Source organism: Perca flavescens, chromosome 1, assembly GCF_004354835.1.
Source record: "Perca flavescens isolate YP-PL-M2 chromosome 1, PFLA_1.0, whole genome shotgun sequence".
In the NCBI taxonomy this organism is placed as follows: domain Eukaryota; kingdom Metazoa; phylum Chordata; class Actinopteri; order Perciformes; family Percidae; genus Perca; species Perca flavescens.
Genome location: NC_041331.1, coordinates 15,099,799 through 15,120,192, shown reverse-complemented (window position 1 = coordinate 15,120,192; position 20,394 = coordinate 15,099,799). Strand labels below are relative to the sequence as shown.

The 20,394-nt window shown below is 38.9% G+C and overlaps 1 long non-coding RNA gene across 1 annotated transcript; it reads left to right on the top strand.

The window, feature by feature from the left end:
• Positions 1 to 12,569: 12,569 nt before the first annotated feature.
• Positions 12,570 to 13,982, top strand: LOC114557966 (uncharacterized). Its single transcript, XR_003692874.1, has 2 exons — positions 12,570 to 12,715; positions 13,759 to 13,982. It is a non-coding gene; the product is annotated as an uncharacterized LOC114557966 (long non-coding RNA).
• The last annotated feature ends 6,412 nt before the right edge of the window (positions 13,983 to 20,394 follow it).

Here is a 20,394-nt window from a genome sequence, read left to right as displayed (position 1 = left end):
ACAACACTTTCTTCTGTAGGCTTAGTCAACAATATTGTGATTGCTAACTCTAACTCCTTGGAGTGTAAAATAGGTCTACATAGATATGGACATTTAGACAATTCATATATATCGGACCTAACTAAGATATTGCAAAACCCTCTACTACTAAGCACATATCTCAGGTTTTGATCACAGAGGCATTTAACAGACAAATGTGGTATATAAAGGATGCACTTAGTAAAAATCTGTTTTAAACTCATTAGCATACCACCATTGAGAACCAGGGTTCAAATCAAATTGTTAAAAAAAAGTTAAACCTCTGTTAATCCCATTGAGTCTATTTTTAACAATAACAATTATATTTATATATACACAGTTATGTTATTGCACTGGTGAAAAAAATACTTAATTCCACCCTCCCACATCCATTCTTCTGATCACTGCATTTTTGGCAGTATATTGAGCTAAGTAATGGATGTCTGAGCTATCAGGGAAATTTGTAGCCGTCTCCTTTACAAGGGCTTCTCATTCCAATCAGCAAGTGTCAGCTCAGTTTGCCTTGTAATTAATGACTACTGACTGGCCACTAACTGTCCAATAAGTCTGCCCGATAGGTCTAGGCAGCTGAAGCCTGCAGAAAAAGGGGAGGCTTGAAATGTTGGTAAGGCAAATGACTAACTGCCAACAATAGTTTTTGTGTGCATTTAGTCTTTTAATTACTTTGATTTTCAGAGGACAAACATAGAAAGAAATGGCTCCCTTGATACTGTATGCTTAGGTCCTCAACTCCTGCCTTCCCTCATTTTGGCCACACAATTCAATTGAATATTTAATTTCAAACCATTTAGCATTACATTTCAGCCCATATGCTGAATTTCTATTGTAACTAACCCAAATCGGGGGCATTTGGGGTAAACAGTGTAGTTAAACTAGCCAGAGTTCTTTCACAATGACAACTTATTACAGTTCATGATTGCAAATGTAGTGTGTAGACTGAACATATGTAAATGCGTGTCTAAAGTGGTGATGTAACATTATGATAGAGGGGGGCTAGTATATACTTTTTTTACCAGTCTGTGGCATGTATTTGGTGGTAGTGGAGTGTTATTTTGACTGATCATTTTTAAATCAGTGGAGATAAGATACCCTTGAACTTTTGAATAACCTATATGATATTTGTCTACAGCAAGACGTCTTCATTTGCTCCAGAAGCAAGAAATGGCTTCTTTTTGTTACGGTTTAAATAACTGTTTTAACATGAGACGTACAGGGATTTTTTCTTCTTCTCACTTTCATGGTATTTTGGTGGTTACATGGCCAGGCGATTTGAAACAGATGTATTATGTGGTATAAATCCAACATGTAGGGTTTTTTTCTCTTCAGAAAACCATATTGTACATCCTTTACAATGTCATAATAAATGGCTGCTTTTTAACATCATTTCTTTGTTTTAAAATTCCATTGCAGTATCTTGGAGTTGTCCTGCCCAAAAACCCAAAATTAATTTTTAAATTGAATTTTCTTAAAAAATTGAAGGATCTAAAGAAAGACATTAGCAAATGGAGAACTCTTCCTCTTTCTATGATAGGCCATATAAATGCTATTAAAATGGTCTCTCTGCCTAGATTCTTGTATCTCTTCCAGAACATTCCTATTTTTTTTTTGACAAAGTCTTTTTTCAAAACATTAGATTCAATTATCTTGCCTTTTATCTGGAGTTTTAAAGCTCACAGAATATCCAAGATACATTTACAGAAACCAAGGGAGAAGGGTGGGCTAGGGTTGCCTTGCTTTTTACATTATTATTGGGCAGCAAATGCAAGGGCACTTGTTTATTGGCAGGGGGATTATAAAACGGAAATTTCTATTGACACTCCCCCCTGGGTTGCCATTGAGAAAAATGCTGTTAAAAATAGTTCGCTTCCAGCACTTCTCTTCTCCAATCCTTCATTGCCTACATCTGTTAAGGTGGATCATTTTATTGTTTCAAACGGTTTGAAGATATGGCGCCAAATTAAGATGGTGTGCAGATTACCTGACACTGCTATTTTCGCCCCAGTATATCGAAATCATGCATTTCCCCCTTCCCTCTCAGATGCAGCATTCAACGTGTGGAGACAAATGGTATTGTTACCTTGGAGGACTTGTATATTGAAAAACATTTTGCTTCTTTTTCTCAATTAAAAGAGAAATTTTCTTTACCTACAACACACTTTAGACATTTACAGATTAGAAATTATGTACGCCATGTAGTGCCTAATTTTGAATCTCTGCCAGAGGAAAGGAGGATTTATAGACTGCTGTTGGGCTCGCCTGATTCCAAACATTTGATTTCAGAATTTGTTATTTTGTTTTCTGAAGAAATTAGTTATTCTACACATTCTTTAAAAAATGCTTGGGAGGAAGAGTTGGGTATACAGATTGGGGCTGATGTGTGGGAGGAGAGCCTTAGCAGGGTTCGTTCTTGTTCTATTAACTCTAGGCATCAGTTAATTCAATTTAAAGTGATGCATAGATTGCACTATTCAAAATCTAAATTACATAGAATTTTCCCCACCGTCTCTCCTACATGTGACCGGTGTAAATCTGCAGAGGGCTCTCTTACCCATCTCTTTTGGGCATGCCCTAAACTTTACGAGTTTTGGTGTAACATATTTAAGTGGTTCTCTGACATGTATGGTTTTGTGTTTAACCCTGATCCAGAGGTTGCTTTATTTGGATATTCTGCTTCCTTGTCAGACCATAATCTCTCTATACAAAGTACTGTTATTTATGGAATGATTGTTGCTAAAAGCATAATTCTAAGACTCTGGAAATCAGACACTATTCCTCAATTCAAGACCTGGTTGACTTACCTCACAGGAATACTCCACATGGATAGATTGCGGTATGGTGTTATAGGCAACCTTGATAAGTTTTACAATATATGGCAACCATTTCTGGATCATCTTACCCACTTTAACACTGACCCTGATCAGTAATGTAAGGCATTGTGTGCTGTCTGTTCTGCCCTCTGCTGAGTTTTTGCTTGTGCTTCTTTGCTGAAATTGCATACGCCCTGGTTGCTCTTGGTTTTTTTAATTTATCCTTTATTTTTTTACATTGTCGTTAATGGTGGATGATGGTGATAATTGTTCACATTGTTTTATTTCTGCTGATATTATTATTATTCACTGAGTTGTATACATCTTCTAAGTGTATTTTGTTTTCTTTCTTTGTAAAATGGAAAATCTTAATAAACATACTTTAAAAAAAAAGAAATTCCATTGCAGTCTCTTTGTTCTTTGTTTCCCTGAACTCACAATCGCTACAGATTTTCCGGTTGTTGTCTGAGTGCATCCACATTAGTGCATTCCCTCAAAACATCAATAAGGGTGCTCTTATCTATGAAGGCTTAGGGAAAGTGCACACAAACATGTCTGTAAGGGTAGCATGCTCTCAAGCATGCAGAAAGCAGCACAATAAGTAGCTGAGTCCCACACAGTCCCGCACAAATACAGTCAAGATGTAATGAACTGACAATATGAACAACCCTGGGGATGAGGGAAAACAATTCAAATCAGATTGAAAGATTTTGCCTAGGATTAAGTACCGAAACCCAGTGCCAATATGGTGCTGGTCCTTACACGACCAGTATCTATTGGACCGAATGGCATCGCAGATTTTGACGCCTCATTTCAATGCCACTTACATGTCTGTGATTTCCTCTGGTGCCCCAAAAAGGACGTTATAGGCAACAGTAACATCACTGCACGTGACAGTTAACATTACACTTGGCAGCAGGTAACGTTAGCCTACCGTTAGTAGCTTGCTTAAACACAGTCTGCAGCTAAAGAGACAGTGAAGACTAGCTGCACACCATGGCCACTGTTGGAAACAACAACACTGACAGGAATTAATGGTGCATTCAAATGCACCTCGTAAACTCATAGTGCATTCAAGTGCACCCCAACAAACTCAAGCTGTTGGTGTAAAGTACACTTCTGCCATCTAGTGGTTCTTCTTTTTGTTGTTAAACAGCAACTCACTGGTGAAATTATTTAAATTTGACCACAAGCCATTTTTAATGTCACCGACTGTCGTTTTGTGCTCTTCTGTATTTAAAGAATCGATTCAGGTAACGTTGAGAAACCGTTTTGAAATGTTTTAGCACTGGTATCGGAAAAAAACCAAACTATACCCAACCCTTATCTTGCATTATAAATGGCACACTGTATCTTGGTTCTGTGCAACAACCTGCATTATTTAATACTGACAGTGTGTACAGTTTATTGAAGCCCTTATATTATAATGGTATATTTGCCACAGAAGCATGGGAATGTAACACAATATTTGTCAAATAGTTACACACAGGTTCACTACTTATTCCAACAAGTCCTCCAACTAAACAATAAAATATGTAATTGTTCATTGCCATCTAAAAGGACTCATGCTCATTTTCTTCAGGCAGTGCCTTCCCAAACTATTGCATTTGACTGTTACAAAAGTAGTAAATATAACCATTTGTCAATCTGCCACGGATATTAAGATTTGGTAAACTTTAGTCACAAAAACTATCTGGTTATGATTAGGAAAAGATCATGATTTTTGGATATGGTTCAAAAAAACATTGACTGTCAGTAGGAAACTGGAAATAAACAGTAGCCACGAGATTATGTGGCATCAATAACAGCAATATATACTACTTCCGCTTTAACTTTGGACAGTAAATAGTCTTACTTTACATGGCCACTACACTTCCTTGTGAGGTACAGTATATCTAAACATAAGTTGTATTACACATTTGAAAACCAACAAATGCTTTTGTTTTTCTTGTGAGGACAGTATTGTGTATAGTCATAAATAACAAAGATAATTAACAAGAGACACAAATGTCCAACAAGTGCAAAAATGAAATAAAAAAGCTGCTATTCTGCCACTGAAAGATAATTTATCTCACTTATAGTGCAAATACACCTTTAAATACAACTAGATAAGACCAGCAGCAGTCAAATGTACTGTCAATGTCCTTGAACGCAACATTGAACAGACTCACTGAACTGTGAGCCACTTTAGAAAAGAGCATTTGCTAAATGCTTACACCATTGATGGCTTGTTAAGATGGACATTTTTGCTGCATAGTACCTTGCCTCTTGGTGATCTAACCATTCAAAAAGGACAATGTTATCCAGCATGTGTTTACACCATCCACACAGCATATTCATGTGCGTTTACCTGTAGTGACGATCATGTGGGAGTATTTGGTCGGCTTCTTTCAGGGTCAAGTAATCAGCCATCTGATATAAGGCAGCCACTATCGTATCATCCTCATCCAAGTAGCAAAACAACCCTTGTTCAATCATAGGAAACAAAACAAGAGGGAAAGGAAATGACTTCTGATGATTATCTGTGTGCACGTGACACATACTCAAGGGCAACCGCTTATTTACATCTAAGCCTGGCATTTGACAATAATGAGACACATTCCAGACGTCTTTATACCATTTTTGTTTGGTGCTGGTTTAGGGTGTGGGCAGCAGTGAAATGATGCTTGTGTGGCAGTGTATGCCTGTCAGAGGTAAGCGATGTTAGAGGGTAGCAGCCTCATCTGACTCAAAACGTGAAGTGGTGTCTGATGCTTTGGGAAAGCAAGCTAATTAAGAAGAGTAACAAGGTGATGTGTATGGGAGTGTGGGGGCATTAAACATTTTTATTTTCTACAAGATACAAACCAAGGTTTACAAGGCATGTTGTCTGGACATAGAACATTTCTGGCTCACAGTCAAAGGCCTTAACACACTGGGGACGTTTGTTCGTGCGATTAATTTGCACTTCAATAGATTTTTTCGAAATTGTTGTGTTTGTACTTTCACAGAGAACGCAAATATTACGGGGCAATAAAGCAATGTAATTTTTTTTCGGAACATGGTCAAATTTTCTGAACTTATGAAGACCACAATCACCTTGTGTTTTTACTTATTATCAGGATCATAATACAATAACAGAAGGCTGTATAGATGGCAAACTTTATTACTACTTTCAACCTTGACAGAGGTGGCGTTTACATAGACTCTATAAAGAGTGTATGGCTACACTGTAACTGTTTACCAGAGGGAATTAAAATCACTCAGAGTATTTAGCTAAAAGGAAACTCAATAAAATAGCTTACAGTAGCTTGTGTTCGCTTTTCCTGTTTCGGCTTCCCGACCGTGGTCGGACAGCACTGGGGGAGAAGGGGCTGGAGTCTCCAGGGCTGACCCCCGTCACTCCACTCAGCAGCTGGGGAAACAAGACAGGACACCTCCGTTGGTCGTGAGATGCTGCAGCATTTATTTGTGTTCCAAATGAAGACTCTAGCTACTGTACATTCATCGCTAGCTCTCCTCTGCTCCGATCGCTCTCTCTCATCTGCACACTTCGCATCTCCCGTCACTTTCGCTCTCGCTTCAGCAGCATCCCCAGGACATTAAACCAGTACCCTGGATCCTTGCTTAAGACATATGCAAGCAGGTAATGTACCATTTTTTTCAGATATCACAAGTCCAGAAAAGAAAACACTTATTTTCATAACTCATTAATCAATTATTCGTTAGCTTGATAAAATATCAGAAAACAGTGAGAAACTGTTATCGCAACCGTTCAAAACCTGAGATATTCCATTTATTTATTACCTTACTAAGTTTCCGTTAGTAGTTCACAATGGCAACTAAACTGTTGCCAGTTCCGGAGGCAAACAACACTTTTAAAACTTTTTTTTTTTACTAAAGTAATGCTTCGATGTGTTTATGCTCTATATGATCACCAAGGATGCATGTTAATGCCAGGTGTACTGGAGTTTCAGAATACAAAATGATCTCATTAGTCATTACTCCAAGGAAATAGGTTGGTGAATCACTTGAATGGATACTTTTCAGCTAACATGCTGAGGTTGTTCTTGCATTTTGTTCAACAAACCAATGTTTGTTAGGAACTTTGAAGTCCTTTGAGATTAATTTAGCGTCCAGTAATATTAGAAGACAGATTTGTCAGCTTGGTAATCAAAAGCCTTTTTTAAAGCAAACATTAAACCAATTTCATAATTAATATGAATTGTACGGACTTTACAAATATGGATTAAAATAACTGGTTCTCGATACCCAACCCTAGACTCAAGTCTAGGCTTGAGTTCCTTAACGCAATTTAATATGGGTGGTGAAGACAGGCCAGGTGGGAAGAGTTTACCAAAATGGGAGGTGACCAGTTTGTTTAAGGATTATAAGACTTTCATCAATCACCATGACCACTTTAAAAACAGAAGAGACTTTCATCAATCACCATGACGACTTTAAAAACAGAAGAAACTAATGTGTTATATCAACTTAAAATGTGACCACATTAAGAAGCATTTCAGAACTTAAGTTAAAGTTGTTAGAATAAAAATTATGAGTTACTGTAATGAATGAATGCCTGACTGACCATTCACTAAACTTGTGATCACATTATTGTTCAAAACATTATGAGACAACTAAGTTTAACAAACTCAGTTTCAAAGTCCTACACTAGAACAACTAAGGGAGTAAACTTTGAAGAACCTATTCAGTACAACTGTGTTTAGTCACTTAAATTTAGAAAAAACCTTTTTAAAAAAAACATGTTTTTTATTGTGTGCACTTTACATTTTTTCCTGCTATCCCATCTTATAATCAATAGCCCTACCATAAGAATATATTAACCCCACTGACATACTGCTTTAAAATAGATTTACAGTGTCTATTCAATCACTGCAACTCTGAAATGATGTATGGAAAAAGCCAAACACAACACTCTTAAAATGTGGTGTTCAATTATTTTTTTCATTGCTGCTCTGCATGGAATACCTTATATTCGCAATGCTTGGAAGTCTCCACTATGTAAATATGAAGTGTGCTGTTCAGACAACATAAGTACCAAACAACAAAAAATAATAGTAAAAAAAAAGCCCTGTAGTTTGTTCCTCCTAAACGGAGAAATGAGGATCAAGAAGACAGGAAGAGGTGGGTTGTGACAGCAAGGAGAGGGGCCTTCCCTGCTTTGTGTAACCTGTGGTTACAGTGGTTCTGACATGACAGGACTGAACATAGAGCTGGAGTAACCTACATAATTAGCTAGGCACCAGACTAACTCTACCTGGCTTTATTGCCTTTACCTTTTCCTCTCTCGTTCTCTTACGACTGCAGGAAAATGTTATCTGCAACAAGTGCTGCTGCCTGGACTTGTCAAACCACCAGTTCTACCTCAAACAAGTAAAGAAACTATAGTTGTGGAGGTTTCCTTTTTCAAAGTGTCTGTTGTTGCAGTAGCTTTTTTCATGTATTTTTTAACTGATCCCATTTCCTTAAAGCTACTTCACCATTAAGTGATTTTTGATTACTAGAGGGCGGAAAGACTCCAACACTAACTTATGCAAACTTAAACACTGACACTAATGGCGTTTTTCCATTACATGGTACCTGCTCGCCTCGCCTCTACTCGCCTTTTTTGGTTTTCCATTACGAAAAAAAAGTCCCTGGCACCTGCCAACAGGTACTTTTTTTAGTACCCCCTCAGTCGAGGTTCCAAGCAAGCTGAGGCGATACCAAAAGGTGACGTGAAAACCTGCAGACTACTGATTGGTCGGAGAGAATTGTCACTAGTCACTGCGTCATCATTGCCAGCGGCAGACGGGGGTGTGGTGAACAAACCCTCCATTTTTAAATAGTTTAGCCAGCGGTTTTTTTTTTGCTGCCTCCAGCTTCTTTTGAAACAAAATGTGTCTTTTGGCTGTGGCAACAACAACACACCTTTGACGTTCTGTGTGTGTGTGTCGCGTATGACGACCAGCCGCGCTCGCCTCACGGAGGGGCGGTACTAAATCTGCAATGGAAAAAGGAGGATGGGGCACCGAGTCGAGCCGAGCCGAGCAGGTAGCATGTAATTGAAAAACGGCACAACATACCATCAGCTTACCAAGTTGCTCAAACTTTACTCACGTTTCCGCTCTATGTAAAAGCAGTGTGTGTGTGTGTGTGTGTGTGTGTGTGTGTGTGTGTGTGTGTGTGTGTGTGTGTGTGTGTGTGTGTGAGAGAGAGAGTGTGAGTAAAAGAAGAGAGAGAAAGATGGCGATGCAGCTACGTGGAGCTCGAGCACACCAGAGTTCAAGCTGGCAGAGGAAATTGTGAGAGTGGCAACGTGACTATGTGGGTAGCTGAGCCACGTAAAAGTTCAAGATGGCAGGGGAAACTGTGAGAATTGAGACTCTTTGAAATTTAAACATATGTTGCAGACAGATGGTGCAAAATGGCTAAAGTAGCACCAAGACGGCATGGAATTAAACTAAGTTGTACTAACACACCACCTATGCCGTTAACGAAGTCATGTGAAGGCCAGCAAGGCCAATAGGTGTGTGTGTGTGAGAGAGAAGGTGTGTGTGCATGTGTGTGTGGTTAGTGAAAGAGGAAGGGACAGAAAAGCATACAGAGCATAGGCAAAGCAAAATTTGGATCCTATCTTCTGTCGGGGGAAATAATCAATTTCTTAGTCTACTCAGAGTCCCGTTGTGTGTGTCGGAGGTCTGAACTTTTGAACGACGAAAAGAAAGCTTATTAACCTCACCCACAGTAACCAACACGTCCCCACTGTGTGGGACAACACAATTTAAATGCAGCATAAGCATACATTAAGCATACCAGTGTTTCCTTTAGGATTATTTTTAGCAGTGGGGGCAAGTCCGTATCCGCACCCCCCCCCATGAAACAGAACTGACACAAACTAATATATTTATTCACCTCTATTCACACACAATGAGGCATATTTTCTGTTGTGATTGAACTGTATTTTTTGAGTTACTATATAGGCCAACTTTGATCTTGACATATAGGCTAAGCATTCTGTAGCAAATAACAATAAACCCACTATTAATTACATTATCTTAATGCAGTGCAACTACTTCAGCATGTAAATAATGCACCTAAAATACAAACGTGGGCGAGGGCGTTCAGCAATCGCTATCGAATCAACAGCCACGTGCAATTTAGCTCGCAGGTGAAGAATACAAACAACGAAAATCACCAGTTAATTTAAATTAAAGGACCAGGCTTAAATGAACTGACAACATAAGTTATACTACTTGCAGTTCTCAAGGACGTACCCACATACAATCTCAACTGGCTAGTTATCCTCGTGTGTCCGCGCTATTCCCCGACATGCACTCTAACAACGCAGCCCATATTTCTGATACCGTGGGGGGGCAGAAATGTTACCGTGGGGGGCCGCCACGGTCAAATCAACAGAGGAAACACAATACATAACAACATCGTGATCAAGGTACTTTAACACAGCAATAAAACAAAAGGACACAGCAGTCCGATTCACATTAATACAGTAAGACAGAAATAGAGCTCACAAAATAAACACACTCAATTTTCTCTGCCCAGAACTAAGCCTCTGACTTGGGGTCGCTTCTCCTGAAGCGATATTGGTGCGTTTGTCCGTCAGTTTGTTTGGTGAGTCCTTCCGGTGAAACTTCTAAACGTTTGACTGAATGGAGCGTCTCATCAAACTAAAGGTAACACTTGGTGTGAGGTGTGAACTCGAGTTTGGCTGGCAGACTGTGTTTCTGCAATAGGCCTCTCTTTGTTAGGCCACATGGCAGAGTTTCTCTTTGTTTAAAAAGGGACCACATTGTTAGGTTCCAACACATCAAACTGCATATTATAATGCTAATCACAATTGTGTGATAATAACTATAATGTTATTAGATGTTTGTTAGTATTTGTCTTAATTTATGTACAGTCTGTGGCTAACACTGTATTGTGTAGAAGGTAGATTTAGGATAGACAGTACTGTGAACAGCTCACATCAAGCTGCACTCTGCCTGCAGTGCTGTTTTTTTTTTTTTTTTTTTTTTTTTTTTTAAAATGGTGGGTGATCAAGGGGTGGGCTATAGCAGAGCTGTTAGAACTGTCATCTAGGGGACAATACTCCAACCAATTCTCTCAGCAAAAGAACAAATCTTCGCCTGTCAGAGAGATGCAGGGAGGAAAACTTCATCCAGCTGCCAGCCAGAGTGCTCCTTAATGGCTCTGTCATGGCTAAAGAGGGCATAATAAAAATACTTGGGCTGATTGACTTAAGTGTCTGCTTTAAAAAGGGCCTGACAGACCAGGCAGATGACTCACATCGCCTTATGGTTACATTGTACCACAAAAACATGTCTTTGGTCGTGGACACCTTAACAATTTTGAAATTAAATAATCCCCTTAAACTATAACTCCCTTCTCTTTAAGTACATTTTTTTTGGGAATATTTATTGGTAGTTCATTACCGACATTTGAATGTCATTTTTGGCCAGTTTTGACAGCCCTATTATGTATTGGATTGATCATGAAAAATGAGAAGTATCTTCTGTATGTGCCCTCTTGACTTCAGTCATTTGCTTGTTTTCCTCACTACTGTTTTTCTTCTCTTGCCCTAATTCACTTAGGCTGGTGGAATTTGGCCATCAGTCCCTCAGTTCTCAATGATCTTGAATGGTCGCATCCTATTTATTGGTAAATATAAATGATCTTGGATAGGTTGTTAATTGAAAGGTAGCTCCTGATGAAGATCTCCTTTACTTCCGTGACAAACGTATGTCACTTTGTAACACAAGTTATAATGCTCGCCTAGCTGCTAGCGTGCCACGCCCTCATACTCTGCTTCTGACTGGCTAGTAGTGCTGACCTAGGTACTGCGCATGTGCGACTCCCAACAAAGATAGAACAGAAGTGAGATGCCTCACTCTGTAGCTAAAACAGAGAGCTCAACACACAGGGTGAAAAGAGGAGATGCAGCAATGTGCAGTACAACAAAAATACGGTGTTTTCTGAAAATTAAACCATGTAAATTTATCCTGGTACAATCAGTGGCGCTATATGTGGCGCATAGGGGCGCAGCACCATGGGGGCACCAAAGCGATGGTAAAAAAATAAAAATGTGAGCGCTGATCGAGCAGGTAAAGCTAGGTAAACAGGTAGGATTTAAAGTGTGAAGTCTGTGCTTGGAGGCTTGTAAATATTATATAACAGACAAGCTAGCGTTTGCTAACACTGGGAATATAGCAGCCAAATGGGGGTTTACCATGGAATTATGCATATATTTGCTACCAAACTTGGAGGCTTGCAAATATTCATGTTAACACACTGTTCTCAGACTAGCTAGAGTTTGCTAACACTAGCAGCTAAAGTTGGGTTTACGGCATAGACTGTATATTATTAGTGGACAGCCCATCCGGTTTCGCAAAGTGCTGCAAATGCGGAAGTGCCTTAAACCTGCATTCTATTTGAATTCCAGCAGGGGGCGACACGTGCGGTTGCAAAAGGAGGTCTGTTTCTGTAGAAGTCCATGAGAAAGTGACCCACTTCTCACTTGATTTATTACCTCAGTAAACCTCTTCATAATGAGTTTATGGTCTCAATCGCTAGTTTTAAGTCTTCTGCAACACAGAATGATGTTCATTTTTTGAATTATGGTCTCGATTTTAAAATCGGCGATAAAGCAGAGGGTGTTTTAGGGCGTGGCTATGATGTGATTGACAGTTCGCGGCTTGTCAGTCATGACAGAGGTTTAGCAAAGCTTATCCAAGGCACGTCAACTTCATTTTGGAGTTTGGCCAGCTTTCTTCGTAGTGACTGTGACACTTTGGTCGCCTAATAATATCTTGTTCAGCATTCGATTGGACGACAAGACACTCAAAGGAGTCGGCAGTTCAGTTTTTCTGGTAAGTAACGTTACATTTTTTTTAAATACTGTTTTTCGTTAGCCAACGTTAGCATCCCAATTAATATCAGATTGCTAGCTAGATTGCACCTTGCTAACCAAGCTAGCGGGATAACATTATGCAGACCGTATAAACTGATTCAAATATATATTTAACGTTACAGTGGTATACGGTAGGTATGCATAATGGTCTCGCCGGTGATCTATTTTTAACCATATGTGGTGTTATTGCTAATCGATGCGCATGCCTCCCTAACCCGCAAGCTAACACTACCATTACATGTAACGGTAGCTAATGTTATCTTAAAATCAAAGCCTGATATAGCTAATGCAATGGTGCAAAGTCATATTAAACCCTATATTCGCACGGGATTAGAATACTTTTGGGACTGCGTGTGATTTAGAAATTACCCCCTCACATCTGAGTTTCGTGTGGCGCATTCGCACAGGACAAGCAGAGGCTGCTTTTACTTGAATATACTGAAATATATGTTCCTGCCCGAGATTTGGGCAACGTTACCCGGAGATGCCCGAAGGACAGGCACATAATATCATCCCCGCCGCGGCGGCACCCACACAGCATCACCGTCACCCTCACACTCGGACAAAGCTGCGGGGGCAACGCGTAGACTCAGAGACGAAGGTCTCTGGGCGGGGCAGTGGGCCAGAATATGCGTTGATGCTGTTACACTGATGTCTTTCTTCCACTTACTGTAATTGTGTCTGCTAATCTATCTGAAGACCTTCTGTCAGCACATTAGTTTGTTTTAAGATGAGTCACATACATGTTACAATCTATATTTACAAGTGCTGTTTATTACCAAAATGTACATATCATTAAAAGTGTTGTGTACAATACACATTGTCTAAGATAAATTTGACATGTAGGAGTATGTTTACTTAATACTGCATGTCCTCAACAGAAGCATAGATTCATGTACAAGCGCATATATTAATATAATTCATTGTGATCTACCATGCCTTAACTACATGTTTGTCTATTATAAACATTTGCCTGTCCTTATCCTTTCTCTTCTGCCTCAGCTGCCATTGGAACCTGACCCCTGCTACCGCTTCACTCCTGCCATCCACCGGAGCAGACAGCCACCACCACTGGACCCCACCACTAGCCGGCCTACTATCTTCCTCTGACGGACCCGCTCCTTCCCAGAAAGCACCGACCCGTTCTCCATCCTGGAAACTTTGATGTGCTTTTCCCCCCTCAGAAACCGGGACTCGATACTTTAAATAAAACCTGTTAATTCACACTCCTGGCTCTGTGTTCTGTCTGCATTTGGGTTCTGTTCACCATTAAAACCTAAAAGTTAGCACTTTAGAAATATGTATTAGGCATATAATTGAGATATTTTATGTATAGGATTAAACTGTTAGAATTAGATATTGACATTGCATGTCCTTGTATGGTTTTTAGTTTTCATACTTTAAAAATGTCAGTGCAGTAAATATAAGGTACATTGATTTAATTATTACATTGAATAAGTTGTTTATTCTTTCTTTGCAATTTGTGATCATACTTTTGTTATAATGGATTTACATTAACCCTACACAGATTAAACAGCACCTAGTGCATTTTCAATTACCTACTAAACACTTGACTACGTATTTCAAATATATTCAAATATATAAATTAATCTAAAAGGATTTTGGTGAAGTGTTTTCATGGTGATTAAAATTGACAAGTACATAAAGACACACAAGAAAAGCACAAACTACATTTTGCTGATCCTTGGTCAACTTTCAAGTAAGTATGGTAACATTTAAGAAATCATTTATGTTGATTAAAGCCCAAATAGACACTTTTAATCAATTAGAAATTCTATCAAATTACCAATGTCTTGTATGACTACAATACTGTATGTTCCTATAGTTACTTCAGAAAAACAACAAATGTAGCTTTAGAAAGACCTTTATTTCACATTGAAATGGGCATTAACTTCAAATACTACATAAACAACAAACACTGGCAATATTTTTAACATTATGTTTAAAGTGATGAATTAAATAATGTAGTTCACCTTTTACAATCCAGTGTAAATTCCACACATAAATCACTGCTGTGGGTCAAGGTAAAGGCAAACTTCACTGTCACAAGTGAATTCTGCATAATAAAAAGAGGTAGTTGAATCACTAGTGCCACATTGTTAATTACAGTAGAAGTGGTTGACATTACAAACCACAATATAACATATAAAGCTTAAAGCACTTGTGCAGCACTGTTCAGTCAAGTCCAAATGCCTGGGTAAAGAAATAAAAGCTGCCTTTACAATTACAGTGAGCATAGTGTGACAGTCTGTTGGTTGTCTGTAATGCACAGTGGAAAAAGAAAAGTAACTATTACTTAATTCTGAGGAATTGGGTTGGGTGCACATGCCATCATGGCTCTCCACACTCTTATTTCTGAAAGAAAGAAAAAGAGTCATTAATTTCCATTTGAGCCCCTCATAGTTAAATATATATGCGCACTAGCATGTAACTGTACTTCATTAATTATCTAGGAGAATACAGATGAATTAACAACAGTGTATTGTTCTTTAGTGTAACTTTAAGTCAGTTAAATGATCTTATTTCTGCTAACGTTAGCTCTTAAAAGCATGTAAAGGCTAAATGCGCCAACTATAGACTGATGATACTTGCTAACAGTAGCAAGACTTTATCGGTGCTTTATGGTTATTACAGTTAGCCAAACGTTCCAAGAAACTTGGTTAAACATTTGCTAGTAGTTAGCTTTAGATAATGATAATCATTGACAATCACCGTTTTGCATTTCGCTGACACTACGTTTAAATTAGGAAAACGTAGCTAAACTTCAATTTGCAGAAAATTAACGTTAGCATGTTTTACCATAAGTGGCTAGCTAACGTTACAGACAATTTACATGGTAACATTAGATACATTTACTTTACAATGCGACTCCTCTTATATGACTATGGGACAAAGATATATTTAAAACCTAGCAAAGCTAAATCTTACCTTGAATTATGTATGCTAGCTTTCAGCAGAAGTTGCATCCAGATTGCCAGTGAACGTGTGTAACGTAACGAAGGGTGTAAGCAGCGTTGCTAACTCAAAAAAAGATGTTCACGCATGCGCAGATGATAATACCGTTTTACGACCTGCCCGATCTGTTCCACGCTAGCCTCCACCCAAGCTAACAGCTAATTCGGTTAACCGCTAGCCTACAAATAACGCATGCGCAGAACGGATCGTGCAGGCAGAACGGACAGCTAAATTCAGTCTAAAATAACGTTAAGTCAAACATAATGGGAAAAGCAGGCTACAGCAAAATTAAGACTTTACAGTAACAATAAAGACAAGTATTGAGTGATTGTATTTTAAATGAGCACAAGTAGAACTGACGTAACAGCTGTTATATATGTTAACGTTTGTTTTGAAGTTTTATTTTGAGGGTCTTTTAAAAGTTTGCATGCTGTCTCAGCTACCGGTTAGCCGAATGAGCTGTTAGCTAAACTAACGTTAGCTTAACTGTGGAGGCTGACGGACGGCAGACCGCTACAATCAGCTAGCGGTTAGCCAAATGAACTGCTAACGGCAGACCGCTATAATCACCTAGCGGTCCGCCCGAATTAGCTATTAGCTAAACTAACGTTAGCTTCCCGGTGGAGGCTAGTGTGGGAACAGATCGGGTAGTGTCGTAAATCATCGTACCACAGCGCATGCGCGAACATCTTGCGCATGCGCAGAACGGATTGTGCAGGTGGAACTGATCTGACAACGACTCATATCAGCTCTCCACCATAGACCGTTAATATTAATGGACAGAGAATGTGTGACGTCACCCATTGGTTTGTGAAGAGCTGGTATGAGTCGTCGAGTTTGCGTTTATGGGCGCAGCCATCGTGGTTGCGGATGTGACGTTTTTAGACAAGAAGGAGTGAGGGAGGAGCCGTAGACAGTTGGGCGGTTGTCAGTACCCAATCCGTTCCAACTGCACAATCCGTTCTGCGCATGCGCAAGATGTTCGCGCATGCGCTGGGGTACGATGATTTACGACACTACCCGATCTGTTCCCACACTAGCCTACACCGGGAAGCTAACGTTAGTTTAGCTAATAGCTAATTCACGTTAGTATAGCTAATAGCTAATTCGGGCGGACCGCTAGGTGATTATAGCGGTCTGCCGTTAGCCTCCACTGGGAAGCTAACATTACTTTAGCTAACAGTTCATTTGGCTAACCGCTAGCCGATTTTAGCGGTCTGCCGTCCGTCAGCCTCCACAATTAAGTTAACTTTAGTTTAGCTAACAGCTAATTCGGCTAACCGGTAGCTGAGACAGCAAGTCTTAATTTTGCTATAGCCTGCTTTTCCCATTATGTTTGACTTAACGTTATTTTAGACTGAATTTAGCTGTCCGTTCTGCCTGCACGATCCGTTCTGTGCATGCGTTATTTGTCGGCTAGCGGTTAGCCGAATTAGCTGTTAGCTTGGGTGAAGGCTAGCGTGGAACAGATCGGGCAGGTCGTAAAACGGTATTATCATCTGCGCATGCGTGAACATCTTGCGCATGCGCAGAACGGATTGTGCAGGTGGAACGGATCGGGTACTGACACCAGTATCTGACTGTATTTTTTTTTTTTTTTTTTTTTTGAGTTAGCAACGCTGCTTACACTCGTTACGTTACACACGTTCACTGCCAATCTGGATGCAACTTCTGCTGAAAGCTAGCATACATAATTCAAGGTAAGATTTAGCTTTGCTAGGTTTTAAATATATCTTTGTCCCATAGTCATATAAGAGGAGTCGCATTGTAAAGTAAATGTATCTGATGTTACCATGTAAATTGTCTATAACGTTAGCTAGCCACTTATGGTAAAACATGCTAACGTTAATTTTCTGCAAATTGAAGTTTAGCTACGTTTTCCTAATTTAAACATAGTGTCAGCAAAATGCAAAACGGTGATTGTCAATGATCATCATTATCTAACGCTAACTACTAGCAAATGTTTAACCAAGTTTCTTAGAACTTTTGGCTAACTGTAATAACCATAAAGCACCGATAAAGTCTTGCTACTGTTAGCAAGTATCATCAGTCTATAGTTGGCGCATTTAGCCTTTACATGCTTTTAAGAGCTAACGTTAGCAGAAATAAGATCATTTAATTGACTTAAAGTTACACTAAAGAACAATACACTGTTGTTAATTCATCTGTATTCTCCTAGATAATTATTGAAGTACAGTTACATGCTAGTGTGCATATATATTTAACTATGAGGGGCTCAAATGGAAATTGATGACTCTTTTTCTTTCTTTCAGAAATAGGAGTGTGGAGAGCCATGATGGCATGTGCACCCAACCCAATTCCTCAGAATTAAGTAAGGTACAACCTCTAAATACAATTATGAACCTGGAAATGAGCATAATATGAGTACTTTAAAGAGAGTTAGGTTTTGAATGAAAATGCCTAGAGACTAAAAGCTATCAGAACCTGAGGAAAACTATTTTGCTAAGTTTTGCTTCAAATTTGTGCATGATTAATGTTCACATAATGTAACAATAAGAGCTTAAACCCCATTCCTCCCAAAAATGCCTCAATTCCCTCATAAAGCTGCCAGTGTAGTAAAAACGTCACATTTCAACAGTGTTTTCAAATATCCAACATGACTTCCACCACACCTTATTTTCATTGCCACCTGAAGAATAGTGAGGGAAGAGGTTAAGAAAAGATCAGGATTGGTTTAAATCCAGACCAAACTGCCATTTCATAGCAGGTGGAACAAAATGTTTTTTAAATGGCTGGGTTAAAGTATATCAAAACAGGACAGTGTCAAGAGTATGTCAAAACAGCTGAAAAGGAAAGCCATATACTTAATCAAGTGAAACCACTGACATTTTAATGACATACAGTAATTTGCAAAGGAAATATGGTCCTGTGCCGTTTCACCTTACATTTCACACTAACCATCCAAAGAAAACAAAAGGATAGGAGTAGAGTCCCAGGGAAAGTAACACTATGTATGCAAAACGCCATTCCAGGAAAGAATAAGTTCATTGAAAGACCGTACAAAGAAACACTGAAAATCTGAGAAAAAAAAAAGAAAGACATACAGGCACACTTAAACGCCCTCTTCCTGTTAAAACCACTAATAACATCTAACAGACTCCACTGGTATGAAACTCACCCGATTCGCAACAATGATGGAATAAAACACAAAGCCAAAGTGTGATACTTGCTTGACATTTGTGTGTGTTGCATAAGCACCAATGCAATTTCAATTAGCATGCTTAAATTCTCATAAGAAAATATGAATACTGAATATGAATAACCCTAACCCACAAATTAAATTTTTATTCCATAAATTCTAACAAAGAAAAGAAATATAAATTCAAAACTCATTTCCCTCAAAACATGGGACACTAGGCTGACTTGTGTACTTAGAATAACTAGGAATAATAATCTATAATGGGCTCCAAGAGTTTCAGGTTTGACTAAATAGGAAAATGACTTGCAAGCTCCGCTTTTAACCTACTTCTTCTTTTCAATTTGCTCAAACTGTCACTATATCTTGACAGTACTATATGAATCAGAAATCCAAAAAAATAAAATCCCACTTCTCTGTCTCCTCCCGGTGCCCCTAATAAGGAAAACAACCAAATCAGAGCCCAGAAGTCTCCAACACAACACAACGACTGCCCGTGCACCACAGCCCTTATCACTTATTCCCAAGTCCTTTCAAAGACCTTAACTTCTGCAGATTTGTTACATCTGTGCGCCACAATATCTGGCATGCTGATAATTAAACTTTTTGGTACCAATTCCTTAAGTGAAAAAATGTATTTGCTTTATGGAAGCAAATTAACAATTCCGTAAATACATTTACTTTCCAACTGATTATATATGATTCAATGTACTGAATGGGTATTGGCACAGACTTTAATAGGCCTAAATGGTTTGGATATCAGCCAGACATGCCACAAACAATACTATTTCTTAGTCACTGTCCTTATTTTGCTGTTTAACACCACCACTTTAAAATTAGGTCATTATTGTTGGGGAGCTGGAGCAAGCAGACGCGTGACAATAACAGCTGTCATGTCAAAGTATAACCCATATAAACCAACGGTAAAAGGATATCGAATTAATCAACCATTATTTGAAAATGCATAATTTGTGCTCAGTCCCTGTGAAGCTGCACCGCCCACATACAACCATGTTGGGAGGGTCCCAATTTCCCATGCGATACATTCCCTCAGAACAGTCCTTATATTTATATCTGTTGTCAGTGCAGAGCTGGAGAGGCTTGCTGACTCATAACTCTGGCCATGCTTAGCAAGCACAAATTTCCCCTTCATTAGAGCTCCACACCCTGTGGAGGGACCTGAAATACACACAAGTGTCAAATTCATGCCAATCAGTAGGAAGACTCACATCTCTACTCTTAGTTAGATATTTCATTTGAATACAAAACTATATTACAACTAAAGGTTCAACGATCTTTGGTTAACACATGGATAATGTATTAACTACCTTTGATTGAGTAAAATCCCAAATGCAAACATTTTCTGAAAATTATTCAGCAATGACCCAACTATACAACCAACTGCATCCTAAGGCTTTTCTTTTGGTATTTGTCTATATGTATTTTAAAAAGCATTTAAGGATTATAAAAAACAAAGAAAAACAAATCACAAATCTGTGAAGTCC